Raw genomic sequence first — 12800 nt, forward strand, 5'->3', positions numbered from 1 at the left:
GGTTTATATGTCCAGTTGCCCACTCACAGCGTCCAAAGTACCAGGCGTATAGCAGAGGTCGCCTGCCAGTCATGCACCGCCCCACAAGAGGGCTACACACCAGCCGGTCACTAGAAGGAATCGGGTGTTGTGCATCGCCGTTGACACCTGGGCAGCTACGCCACCTCCGAGGACTCAGCTACCTCCTCCGGCGCTCTCCTCTAGTATGCTCCTCCGCTCCGGTTCAGGGCCGCCATTTTGAAGTCGTGATACAGTGCCAGGATGCGGTGCTCCATTCTCTCTGTGCTCTGCTCCCACACCAGATTTACCGCCAACCTCTGTATCAGGACCAGAACCAGGACACAGCGATCTCTCCGTTAGGCCACGGCCGCCATCTTAGGTCACCTCAGCCAGCACACATTTGTGACAAAGAATCAGTCCACGCTCCACAATCCAGCCACCTACACCGCCGAGGGATCTCCCACCAGGCCACCTTGCATTCCCATGCGGGATGGACGATCAGGGGCCCCCTTGGCACATCAGGATCGATTATAACGGAGGGAGGCCACGGGGGACCTCCGAGGTCCCCTTCCTCCTACATCGGCGTCAAGCCACGCCCCCCACCATTAGAAGACACTGATAACCACGTGGTTATTAGGTGGTGGGATATTGTTGAGGAGCAGGATTAGACGAGGGTGCTAGCATTGGAAATTGGGAGATAAATTAGGATTTAGCAACTGCTCTAGGTCAAATATTATTATCCCTTTAAAGCCACTCCATAAATGGTGCACTCTGGCCCTCAAAGACCACAGTTATCTACCTTTTATATATTATGTCTTTTAAATGAATCCTATAAGAATTCTATAATTTGGTATTGCCTGGATACTGTGCAGAAGTTACCATTGGTGTTCATATGTCCCCTGCTTTGGTTAGGCTTCATACCCTTCCATTTAAATGAAAATCTCTATGCAATGCAAAGGCTGAGAGAGGGCTACAATGAATAGAACCATCACAATTTCCATTTGGGGATTTGGGGACTGTGAGCACATCCATGTCAGCGAAACTATATTTCTAAAGACTTTAGAATTGGATCTGTCGCCTGCAATATCTCTGGAAAACTTCTGTGTGGTCGGCTCGTGGTCTAGTGGTTTACCCAGTAGCGGTGAACCAGGATTACGAAAAGTACACGCGCAGAGCTAGAGATCAAATACCCGGCGCCTTGTGAATTTGGCAACTTGCTCTCTTGGCTCATGGATGACATCTTGGGCTAAATATTCTGAGTTCACATCCTTCCCGCAACCACTAATGACACCCTTCTTGTAGAAAGAATTCATAATGAACAAGGGGGCCTAGATTATGGTACAATTTCTTAATAGTTGCAATGAATGCATCTGAAAAACCAATGTCATTTGCAACCACTCGGCTTTGAAAAATGAATGTTTTAAGTTTGCACATGCATTTTTTCCTGGTAAAGAATAGACATTGTGTAAATCTGAGTTTGAATCGAAGTTCGTGTACTCAGCCAGGATCTGACCACGGGCGCCGTGGTGGGGAGAAACATGTCGCTGAATTAAGACCCCAGTAGACAGTGACCGTGAAATTAGGTCATTGTTGCTATTACCGCTCTTTTTCCAATCAACATGAGCTACTGCAAAAAATAATACATCAAGTTGAAATGGAATAGTCATTCGAACTAAATGAACCTTAGGAAAATCTCATCTTTTGCAAGCTCTTTATTTTCCTTGTACAGAAGAATGCAGGAAATGGATTCTCCAGAAACACAGCAGGGAATGTTTTGCTGAAAGGCTAGCTTCAACTTGGGAGAGACAAGAACCAGCCAATTATTAAGTTCATTTTAACAAATGTGTCTTTGGAGAGTGAGCGGAACAAGAACACTTTGTACTGCAGTTGTTTAAATAATGCAGTCTTTGCTGGAGGGAAGGTGTGTTGTGCTATGTTTTAATTCACAATGCTAATTTAGTTTTAAAAAAATCAATGGAAATGCAAATACATTTACAAAGAGACAGTGTGTGCACACTTTATATAATCAGGATGTATAAAATTAGTTCACTATACTCACATCCTTGCCTTATTTTCAGGATAAAAACTGAATATGTAAATGATTCACATTTGGAATCGTGTGTTTCTTCCTTGTGTTCTAGTGCACTTTGCGTTTTTGTATGTGAAAAATCTATTTGGAATGACTTTCTATTGATCAAATTTACAAAATTGTGAACCCTTATGTCCCATGGTTTTAAAATCCCATTTTTTAATTTACATAGAAGTATTCTGTGGCGTAATGTATTTAAGCCTCATTCCAACTGAGATATGCTATATTCAACATTTGCAATAAAAAGCCTCTAATCATGGATAGACCACCACTGGCATCCTGCCCAGCAAATCTAACAATGAAACAGTGTGTATAATGAAACCCTCTAAAAGAGTCTGTAATGCTGCCAGGCCAAATATTATGCTTAAATATCTTCTCTCAGTTTGAGTGCTGCCAAACTATAAGGGCTGACTGCTTGAACTTGGCCTCTGTGTAGAGAGCTTGAATCTTACTCGAATCTGTAGGTTAGCGCAGATTAGCGGCCATGTGATTTTATTGCTTCTGAATTAAAAACTTCGAGTTACATAGGTCGGCTTAAAAGATAAACAACATTTGGCACTAGAACAGAGCGCGCCCGTGGGTGAACTAATCAACTGTTTTTAAGGCTTTCCTGAATCTGATAAAATTGACCTCTGCATCTAATAGACTTTCCCACTTATTTTGTGTGGGCTTGGAAAACAATTGAATTACCCTTGCACGTAGAATATTTTTTCTCTTGATTGATTTATTCTACTAGGAGTGTATGGTTATGAATGCAGAAAATATAGACACGCAGAATTTGATGCCAGATATGAATCGCGTGGCTAGTCCAGTCAGTCTAACCCCCTATATACTCCTTGCACAAGGCTGTACAACATATACAGAGTTAACTTGCCACAATCCTGTCCATATTGTCATTCACTGTATCTGTATACATATCCTGCGAATTCTGCGACTCTCTTCGTGGTTCTGTCTGAAATAATGTGCCATGCAGACAGCCCATATCGGGGATGTCTCCACTGTGTTTGTGCTTATGGCATTTAAAAATGAATTCTCCAGGTGAGGTTTCACCACTGATGTATTTTTAAGTCTCAGCTACAGATAGCTTTAGCTGTCTGTTGTCAGGCCCAGTGCTTCCAATACATAAGATATACTTGGAGTGCACTTTGAGGCAGCCCCCTGCTCTTGAATAGAGGCTTTGTTGTCTTGTGTTGTCTATGTCTGTTGTCTTCTCTTGATATAATGCCTTTCCCCCATATTGTTATGTTTGTCTTGCCCTGGGGCATTTTTTTCTCACTATGGGCCTGATTATGGTAGCGGTCTCACCACCATTCAGCCCATTGGTCCGGCCGCCGCATTAGGATACAGGTGGTCGGAGCGCGGCAGTTGAGGGGAAAAAACGCAGCGTCCAACGGGATCAAGGATCCCGTCAGTGCAGCAGTCGGTCTTCTATTCCCTTCAATGGGGGCGGAGCCTGCTCAGGCACCGTCGTAGGGATTAGGATGTCCCTTTCCACCTGCCCTTTCATGTTGGTTCACCCTCCATGAAAAGGAAGAAATGAAACGTGAGTTTGGGGGCTGCTAGCGGGGCCCCCTTCCCCAATGGCTATCCACAATGGGCCCTGCCCCATAACAACAGTGCGCCAAGTGGCACACACCGCATGGTGCCTGCTACATAGTGCAGGGTTGTTTTAAATGTGTATGTATTAAATGTGTATAGACAAGAGTCCGACCGGCATCATAATCAGGCCCTATGTTCTGGTTGGATGAATTGTATCTTTCCACTGCTAACTAGAGGGGACTCGTTTGTTTTCTTTGTAGTGAGTACTGCGAGGGAGTGCATGTGTTTCCTCTTAACCTAGTTTTTCCTCTTTCTTTCCCATGCACTCTTTTTTCCTCCTCTCCCCTGCTCAACAATTATCATAGTCCCATACAAAGCCCCAGCAGATGCAGAGTGCTAATAGTCTGCTCGTCTCTTTTTTCTTTGCACATGCATACCCTGGTTTTTTCACATTTCTAAAATTATAATTGTGCTAAAAAATGAATGTCCACTATATTGGAACAGTAAGTTGCCATGTATTACTATGGACATGCATGCATACACATCAACAGCCATCTTGGACTAGATCTTCTTTAGCAGAAAACCCATTGCAACATTGATGGCAATCCCTCTGCATGTGTGTGTATGTGCCACAATACATTTATTTGCATGCAAGTGCAAAAGAAAAAAGTATTGGCAAAGTTAATAGCTCAGCCTATTAACCTGAAACCTAATGGCTTTAAGTTTGCTTATTTTTTTATGTAGGGGTTTTCTAGAATGAAAATTGGGCCACTGAGGATGTAGGAGCATTGTACTAGTTATTAAATACTTTTAAGTAGAAACCTACTTACTGAGAAGGAGATTAGAAATGCACAGAGCCCAGCTGTCTTGGAGCGCACAGGTTAAGTGTCAGCTTCTGACCTTTTCATAATTAAAAGAGCATTGCATTGCATCACTATCTAAGACAACTCCACTTTTGGGATCCCAGGACATTAGCTCATTTCTTTCAGAATTTTTTATTACAGATTTTGATGTACATAGAGGTACAAAAGAAATAAGAAAAGAAATATACAGAAAGTAGGAGATTTTGCCAGCATGCAAAGTTTGATATCCATGAGAGAGTGTTTATATCTATAAATGGGGTTACTGGTTGACTGAGGTGTGATACCTGGGCAAGCAGCAAGCACAGTTTTATCTAGTCAGGGAAAGGCACTGGCAAACCCTAAATTGGCCTATGCTCACCCCCTGCTAGCTTGGCACAGAGTAGTCAGGCTTTACTTAGAGGCAATGTCTAAAGTATTTTTACAACACTTCAAACGCTAAAACAGTGGAAACATGATAGAAAAAGATCCCACACCAGGTTAGACAAATAGAGTTTACTTAATAAATAAACGTTTTAAAGAATAAACTGTAAAATAGCACCTAAAAGCAGATTGCTGCTGGACTGGGTCCTAGTCAAAAGTTGAGGCGTCTGCGATGGAGTGTGGCTCAGATACAGTCCCAGATTAGTCCTGCTGGAGCTTTACCTTCTCAAGTTTGTGCCAAGAGTCCCCCTGTTGTCGGAGAGGGTCGCGAGAAGCAAGAAGAGCATTGCGGGTGGCTGTCGGCATGGCGCAAATAGCAGCCCAGGTGTCGCAGACGGGCAGCCTGGAGTTTCGCGCTGGCAGTACCCTGAGGGCTGCCAATGTTACTGTGCAAAGATCACAAAGGGACTTAAAGCTTGATTTTAAGAGCCCCGAGCCATACTAAGGGTCTAGGACCTGGGTGTCAGGAACTCACTGCAGCTAGGTCCAGGAGCTGGTTGGGATCCTTTTATGTCTCTGAGGCTCAGATCAGGAGGCCAGCAGACTAACACTTTAGCCCTCGTTAGCAGTGGTAAAGTGCACAGAGTCCTAAGGCCATTTCACTTACACACAATGCGAGCAGATAAAAGAAATGTAATCCAAACCGTCACAGTTTATCTTACAATTTCTTACCCTTGTTTTTATTCATTATTTTATGTACATTATTCCAAAGGTTTTAATTAATCATGCAAATAAAATTACTCCTACTCTAAGGCCAACAAAAACAAACTCAGCAAAAGGTTGAGGTCTGAAGGCAAAAGGTTTGGGGAAGACCCTGAAGAAAGGGCCAAGTCCAACAACATTCTACACAAGATTTGTTTTATATCATACATTTAGATATGTTTCTGGTACAAGTGGAGATGTACTTGCTTTTCAATACCACTTAAACATGCTGTATTATAAAAAACGATAGCACACAGATTTGCTGAGAAATAAGATAAGAAAAAAATATAATACAGATAAGAAACAATAAAGGTGTGGAAGAAGACGAAAGAACGAATGGATGGAGGATCAGTAAGAAATGGGAATGGAGTAGGAAGTGGTAAGGTTTGAGTGTTCCTGCCAGCTTTTGGGACTCTCTCAAGGGCTCTCAAAAGTCATAGGGGACGGAATGGGCTGGGCTGTTTCCTAAAGCTGATGTAGGTGTTAATTTTTCCCCAAATATTGATTTTTGAAATGCATTGGTGTACAAAATAGTTTAAGGTGTTGTCTGTCCCTCACGTGACCCCAGTCCAAGCCCACCAAGTGTGGATAGAGTTGTGAGAAATTCTTCCATTCTGAGAGAATAAAGTTGGTTCCTATTGTTAAGAGAACACCAAGGAGGAATATGTCTTTGAGATTTAGATTTTTGTTGATTTCTGGTGGGAAGGCTCCCAGGGTTATTATAGTGAGTGCTGGGGTCCATTTTATGTTACACATGTTAAGCATAGGAGCGAACGTCATTCAAGAACCTTTTGACTAAATGACAGTGTAGGAGCATAAGTTGGAGTTTACGTCCGTGAGTTTTGCAAGTCTAGTATTTGTCTGTTAGTTAACCCTAGTCGACATGGTTTGTATGGGGTCCAGTGTACCAAGTAAAAATGTATAAACCTTTAGGATAAAACCTGTAGAAACCGCCTTTAACAACTTGTCAAAGCGTTTTGAGTTTACATGACATTTCAGAGATGTGTATACATCTGAATTATTGGCAGGCGCAAAAAGAGCATCCTTTTTAGAAATACTAACTATTATTTGTAGAATAAACCCATTCTGAATCCTTACAGGGGACTCAAACGCCGCACGGAGCACAGGCTGCCACACTCACCTTGCCTACTGGATACTCCTGGGGCCCTGACGCTGTTGGTCTCCGCTGCCGCCGCAAGCACCATCGCGCGGCCGCAGAGGAAGGAGACTACAGCTCCCAGGCTCCTTTGCCCGCCCCGCCCACTTCCGCCGGTCAGCGCGCCCGGAGGCGCATAAAGGACAGGAGCTCCCACTGAGGAGCGGGGGACTCAAACGCCGCACGGAGCACAGGCTGCCACACTCACCTTGCCTACTGGATACTCCTGGGGCCCTGACGCTGTTGGTCTCCGCTGCCGCCGCAAGCACCATCGCGCGGCCGCAGAGGAAGGACACTACAGCTCCCAGGCTCCTTTGCCCGCCCCGCCCACTTCCGCCGGTCAGCGCGCCCGGAGGCGCATAAAGGACAGGAGCTCCCACTGAGGAGCGGGGGACTCAAACGCCGCACGGAGCACAGGCTGCCACACTCACCTTGCCTACTGGATACTCCTGGGGCCCTGACGCTGTTGGTCTCCGCTGCCGCCGCAAGCACCATCGCGCGGCCGCAGAGGAAGGAGACTACAGCTCCCAGGCTCCTTTGCCCGCCCACTTCCGCCGGTCAGCGCGCCCGGAGGCGCATAAAGGACAGGAGCTCCCACTGAGGAGCGGGGGACTCAAACGCCGCACGGAGCACAGGCTGCCACACTCACCTTGCCTACTGGATACTCCTGGGGCCCTGACGCTGTTGGTCTCCGCTGCCGCCGCAAGCACCATCGCGCGGCCGCAGAGGAAGGAGACTACAGCTCCCAGGCTCCTTTGCCCGCCCCGCCCACTTCCGCCGGTCAGCGCGCCCGGAGGCGCATAAAGGACAGGAGCTCCCACTGAGGAGCGGGGGACTCAAACGCCGCACGGAGCACAGGCTGCCACACTCACCTTGCCTACTGGATACTCCTGGGGCCCTGACGCTGTTGGTCTCCGCTGCCGCCGCAAGCACCATCGCGCGGCCGCAGAGGAAGGAGACAACAGCTCCCAGGCTCCTTTGCCCGCCCCGCCCACTTCTGCCGGTCAGCGCGCCCGGAGGCGCATAAAGGACAGGAGCTTCCTCCGCGTCGCGGACGTGCGCGGGCGGTGCCGGGCGAAGCCCGGGCAAAGGGCGGGCCCTCTGTGGCCCTCAGTGGTCAGCAGTGGTCGGTCGGGCCACCCCCCTTGGCACGCACTACAGAGGAGGTAGATAGATTTATACATTCATATTTTCTATACCTACCTATTGATTATACCAACGGACCTGACCCTTCTTGTATAAATACTCAGACTGTGTTACTACGCCATATTCCCTATAGAGCTAAGTCATAACTAAATTAGACTATGACTCAGCAAGGGTTCACCAATAAAGCTACTCCACAGAGGGGATTTTGCAAAGGGACATTAGATTTTCATTTTAATAGGACAACAGTGCTTACTCCTGATGAAACAGCAGAAATTGATTCTCCCCTGTTCATAGTTAGTACACCTGCCACACCCAGCTTACAATCTCCTTCACATACAGCCGATACTACTCAATGTCTCGCACTGTGGGAGGAATTAAATAGCCTGTGTAAATCCAGGTACGTCCCATTGGAACCGTTAAACGAACAAAACATCGTTCCATCCTGTACCATAATCAGTGGCTGTACATTACCTATTGATGACTGCCCGCAGGAATCCCCCCTCTCACCTAAAAAAGCTAACACTCAAAGCATTGTACTCCCACAGATCTCTTGTGTTAAAAGGAAGTGCGGAGTCAAACAAAATGGGAACCATCTAAAGTTACAAACATTGTGCCTAAGCCCCTCATTGTCTTCTAATAATTCCCCCTTAACCACAGAAACAGCAGTAAAGTTTGACCACACAGTATCTTCTTCAAAGCAGTCTTTACTCTCTCAGATTGAACTACTGGTCAAATCCCTTTTATCACCTTTGTTGGAAAAGATTAACACTCTAGGGGATAGGCTGACGGGAATAGAAGAAAGGATCAAGGATATCTTCCCACCCACCAAAATTATCAAAACATCTAATTGCTCTCTGCTATCAGCAGCTTCTAAAGAGACCACGCTACATACAACAAGTAAAAGTGCTCAAATCCTGTCGCTAGACTCTTATACAACAATCTCAAAAGCTCGAAGGGTCACCTCAACGCAGCACAACCTTGCTAGAACAGAGACTAAAAAAGTTGCCCATATTCATTTACCCCCAGAGGCTGCTCCATTTGTGTCTGTCCTGGCGGGAGTACCAGCACTCCCATATGGTAAACCCGAAAGTCAGCAAGACTTACTTAACAAGGTTACGTTTTGGCTAGCAAAAAATAGACCCCTTCCACCCGACCTTGATGGACGAATATTGAGTGCTAGAAGGGTGGGTTGGCTGGGTTCCTTACCAAAAGACATTCCCGGTGACCTAGTGTTAGTAAAATTCAGGAACAGATATGTTGTCCCATACTTAAAAACTTGGCAGCCTCAAGAAGGAGATGGTCTTATATCCACCTGGGACTTATATGACTTTTACCCTAGTGTGCAATACATCTCGCCTTTAAGACCAAAGGCAAGGTACAACTATCTGATGGGTAGAACCGCCTGTGCATGGAATGGTAGTGGCCCTTCTGCTTTCAATAGGCCGGAATCATTGTACAATAGTAATAAGCACGGAAAGCGCTATTAATTGTTAATATTATGGGATAATTTCCTCCTTCTTTTGTAACGATTTGTAACGATAGATTCATTAATGCTCAGAAACCGCTACTGATTATATTTGTGTAAATCAGAATTATGTAACTATGTATCATGATGTTTCTACAAGATTAGATAGAAATGTATTGTGATTTTACTATGGTTTGTGTATTTTTAAATTGATGTATACTTTTATGATTTCCTTGAGGAATCGAAATAAAGTTATTTGAATCGAATCCTTACAGACTTTCCTTTCCTTCTTCTACGATGTTGTGACAACATAGATGTCACTTAAGGGTAGCCAGTGGTCACTATTGCAACCCCCTGGATATCCATGCTAACGCCATCCCTGCCCGTGAGACCGCTGGCCTCAGAAAATAGTTTTGTGGCAGAAAATAAAAATAGCATTAATCATCATTTATGTATTTTTTCTGCAATCAAGCAGGTGCTCCAGGCTTGGGTCGGGCACAGCTGAAACTTGAAGTGTTTCAACTTGTCCAATCTGCCAAGCTGTTGCCTCGCAACACACCCTTGAAGGCCTCCAGGCTACACCAAGCACAAGTGTGTTTGGATTTTGGTGTCTTTTCGGGACAGTTCTGATCTGCTTTTGAAAAGGAATTAGGACTTGCATCTTCAGCAGGCTGTCCTGGTTTTCCAGTTCTGATGGACACTAGCTGTTTTGGGTCCATGGGCCTATGGGTCGAGCTGCAGAAGTTCTGAGATGGAGTATGTTTGTAGGCTGCCAGACGTTACAACCTTGACGACAACCACAGTAAGTGCTTTCTTTTGACTTTTTCTAGCTCCACCAGGTATTTTAATGTTGCTCCTGCAGCACTACATAGCTGTACATTTTTCACTTTGCTGATCTGTTTTCAGTACGTGTATGCGTGAGGTTTCAATACTTCATATGCAGGGTCTTGTGAATTATGAAGCAATGGAGGGCAAGCTTATGTAGCGGTTGGCAAAATTATGGACCAAGAAAAGGCAAATTATCCTGCATGATGTGAGTGATTCCGTCTGATCAGGAATATGTTATTTTTACTTTGTAAAAGTTCAATACTATCTGGTCAAATGTTTGACCTCATTATTCTAGGTATAACTCTTGAATACAGCAGTCTACAACTCAAGGGAACCAGTTAACCAGTATGCAAAAAGTCCGCCATGGCGCAGCAATGAGTGTTCCACTTTTTTAGTACCTTTTGATCTGTTAGTACTGTTCGTGTTTTTTTCGAAAATCAGCAAAATATGCAGCATGTGATGAAGTATGAGGCTAGTCAACCAAATCCATAATCCTGCTGAAAACACCAGGGCCCTGAAAATCTCACAATTCCAGTGGCCAGGCTTATATGTGAAACTTTGACCATGGTCGTCATTTAGGGGTCACCAGGTGTCCCAATTGCGACCCTTGTTAGCCCAATGCTAACCCTGGCCTTGAAAGATATTTTTGTGGCAGACAATGAAATAGATTCTGGATCATTTTCCTCTTGTTTCTGCATTAAAGCAGGTGCTCCAGGCTGGAGACCAGCACTGCTGAAACTTGACACTGTTTCAACTTGCTAAGCAACACACCCTCGAAGGACTCCACGTTTCACCAAGCACGTGTATGCTAGAGTTGTAGTGGTTTTCTGGACAGTCTGATCTCCTTTCTAAAAGGAATTAGATGGACTTGTAGCAACTGTCCTGATTTACCAGCTCTGCTGTTCATGTGGGCCTCTGGGTTTGTGTGCGGAGCTGCAAAAGTTCTTTAATGAAGCATTTTTGCAAACTGCCAGCCGTTTACAACCTTGAAGATAGCCACAGTAAGTGCTTTCCTTTTACTTTTTCCAGTTCTACCAATTATTTTAAGGTTGATCCTGCAGTAATATATAGCTGTCAATGTTTCCACTTTTCTAATCAGCTTTCTGTGTGGTATGTGTGACATTTCAATGCTTTATTTGCAGGATCTTGTGAATTATGAGTGAGGCTTCCTGTTTTCCTTTTCTACTGATTTTTACAGGTAAACACAGACAGAATTACATTTATTTTCCTGTCTGTATTTATTTCTAAATGTGGATAAAAAAAATTCTGAGAACTTCTTAATACTGTCAGTCATGACTGTCAGGTCAATAACTGTGCATATTGACAGGTAATTAGACTAAAACATAAAAATATTTTAATAATGATACTACCCGGAACATGAGATGCTTGGCACACGCACCGCTACGGGAGCCCAGATCTCCCCAGCAGTCGGATATACCCGTCCTTTTGACTACATTTCCATTAAAGTACTCGTTGAATCTGCACCGGACCGCGACCGGGTTGGACTATCACCGGTCTCGCGAACTACCCGATCTCTTCTCCGTAGTAACAGCCCTGAAGAGTCACATCTTGACATGGTGTGACGAAACACATGTTGGCTGATTTGTTTTTCTGTTGTACTGATCGAGTTGAAATACATTTCATCCCACATGAAACCTTGGATGTCGACCTCCGTCATTTCTAACATGAACAGTGGTTAATATGTTTGGTTTGACAGTTAACCCTTATTACACTATATACGTGTGCACAGGACTTTGAGCATTATTTGTTGTGTGGGTCTTGACCCACGCATTTGCAGGGGATGTTTTCTCCTCTGGGTTTGTTCCCCCTGACCTGCCTGCACCGTGGTTTTACTTCTTCCTGCACCTAATCCAAACCCATTACAGTGACTCAAGGTTTCTACTGCCACTCATCCACCAAGCATTCCTGTTTCACTACAGCCCTAAGTTTCAATGTAATGAGCAGGACTTCGGAAGGCCAGGATTACCCAACAAACCTCTGCAGAACACTGGTTTATGTACCCACTGCCTCAAGGGGTAACAACAGACCTGAGCCACAGTGAGTAAAATACTCTTCCTGGCCACCAGTTCCTGCAGACGGATGTCTCAGCTATGAAATGAAATTGCAATTTATAAAACGATCTACTACCCGTGGGTGTGTATCCCGCTACATAGATGCCAAATTTCCTGGGTCCATGCATGATGAGTTACTCTAGTGCAGGTTTTTTTTCCTTTGAATTCTCTGACTTGTAGTCCTGTTTTCATAATGGAAACAACAAGATAAGAAATCTCTGAATTCAAAGAAAAATCGTGGCGAAATAATCATCGGAAAATCCCTAAATAATATAGTATTGTATACTAATCTAATTTACATAGAACTCATATGCCTGATGAAGCACCAACATACATTAACGGACAGGCAGCATGCCACACTCTGGTCAAGCCCTTGATTGGAGGAGCGGTGGATTCCATAGGGGTCTTTGTTGATATCATGCATGAGAGAACAGTGATGCCCATATTTTGTCTTAGGTCGCTGCAATAAGGCAAAGCGAGGAGACTACATGCAGATACTATGGTCCAGGTCAGATGGGGG

At 44.8% G+C, this 12800-nt stretch overlaps 1 protein-coding gene across 3 annotated transcripts in view; it reads left to right on the forward strand.

Annotated features, from left to right (window-relative positions):
• The window catches only part of ASPN (asporin), a 199372-nt gene that overhangs the window by 58326 nt on the left and 128246 nt on the right, over positions 1 to 12800 (forward strand). The window contains exon 1 of one of the 3 annotated variants that reach the window (XM_078661390.1): positions 10028 to 10182. The exons of 1 other annotated variant lie outside the window; for it this stretch is intronic. The gene's annotated coding sequence lies outside the window, so the exon portion shown is untranslated. Of the gene's footprint in view, positions 1 to 10027; positions 10183 to 11190; positions 11210 to 12800 lie in introns of those variants that run through there. One more of the 3 variants, XM_078661391.1, reaches the window with a different exon arrangement.

The sequence above is a fragment of the Lissotriton helveticus genome, chromosome 9 (genome assembly GCF_964261635.1).
Source record: "Lissotriton helveticus chromosome 9, aLisHel1.1, whole genome shotgun sequence".
In the NCBI taxonomy this organism is placed as follows: Eukaryota; Metazoa; Chordata; class Amphibia; order Caudata; family Salamandridae; genus Lissotriton; species Lissotriton helveticus.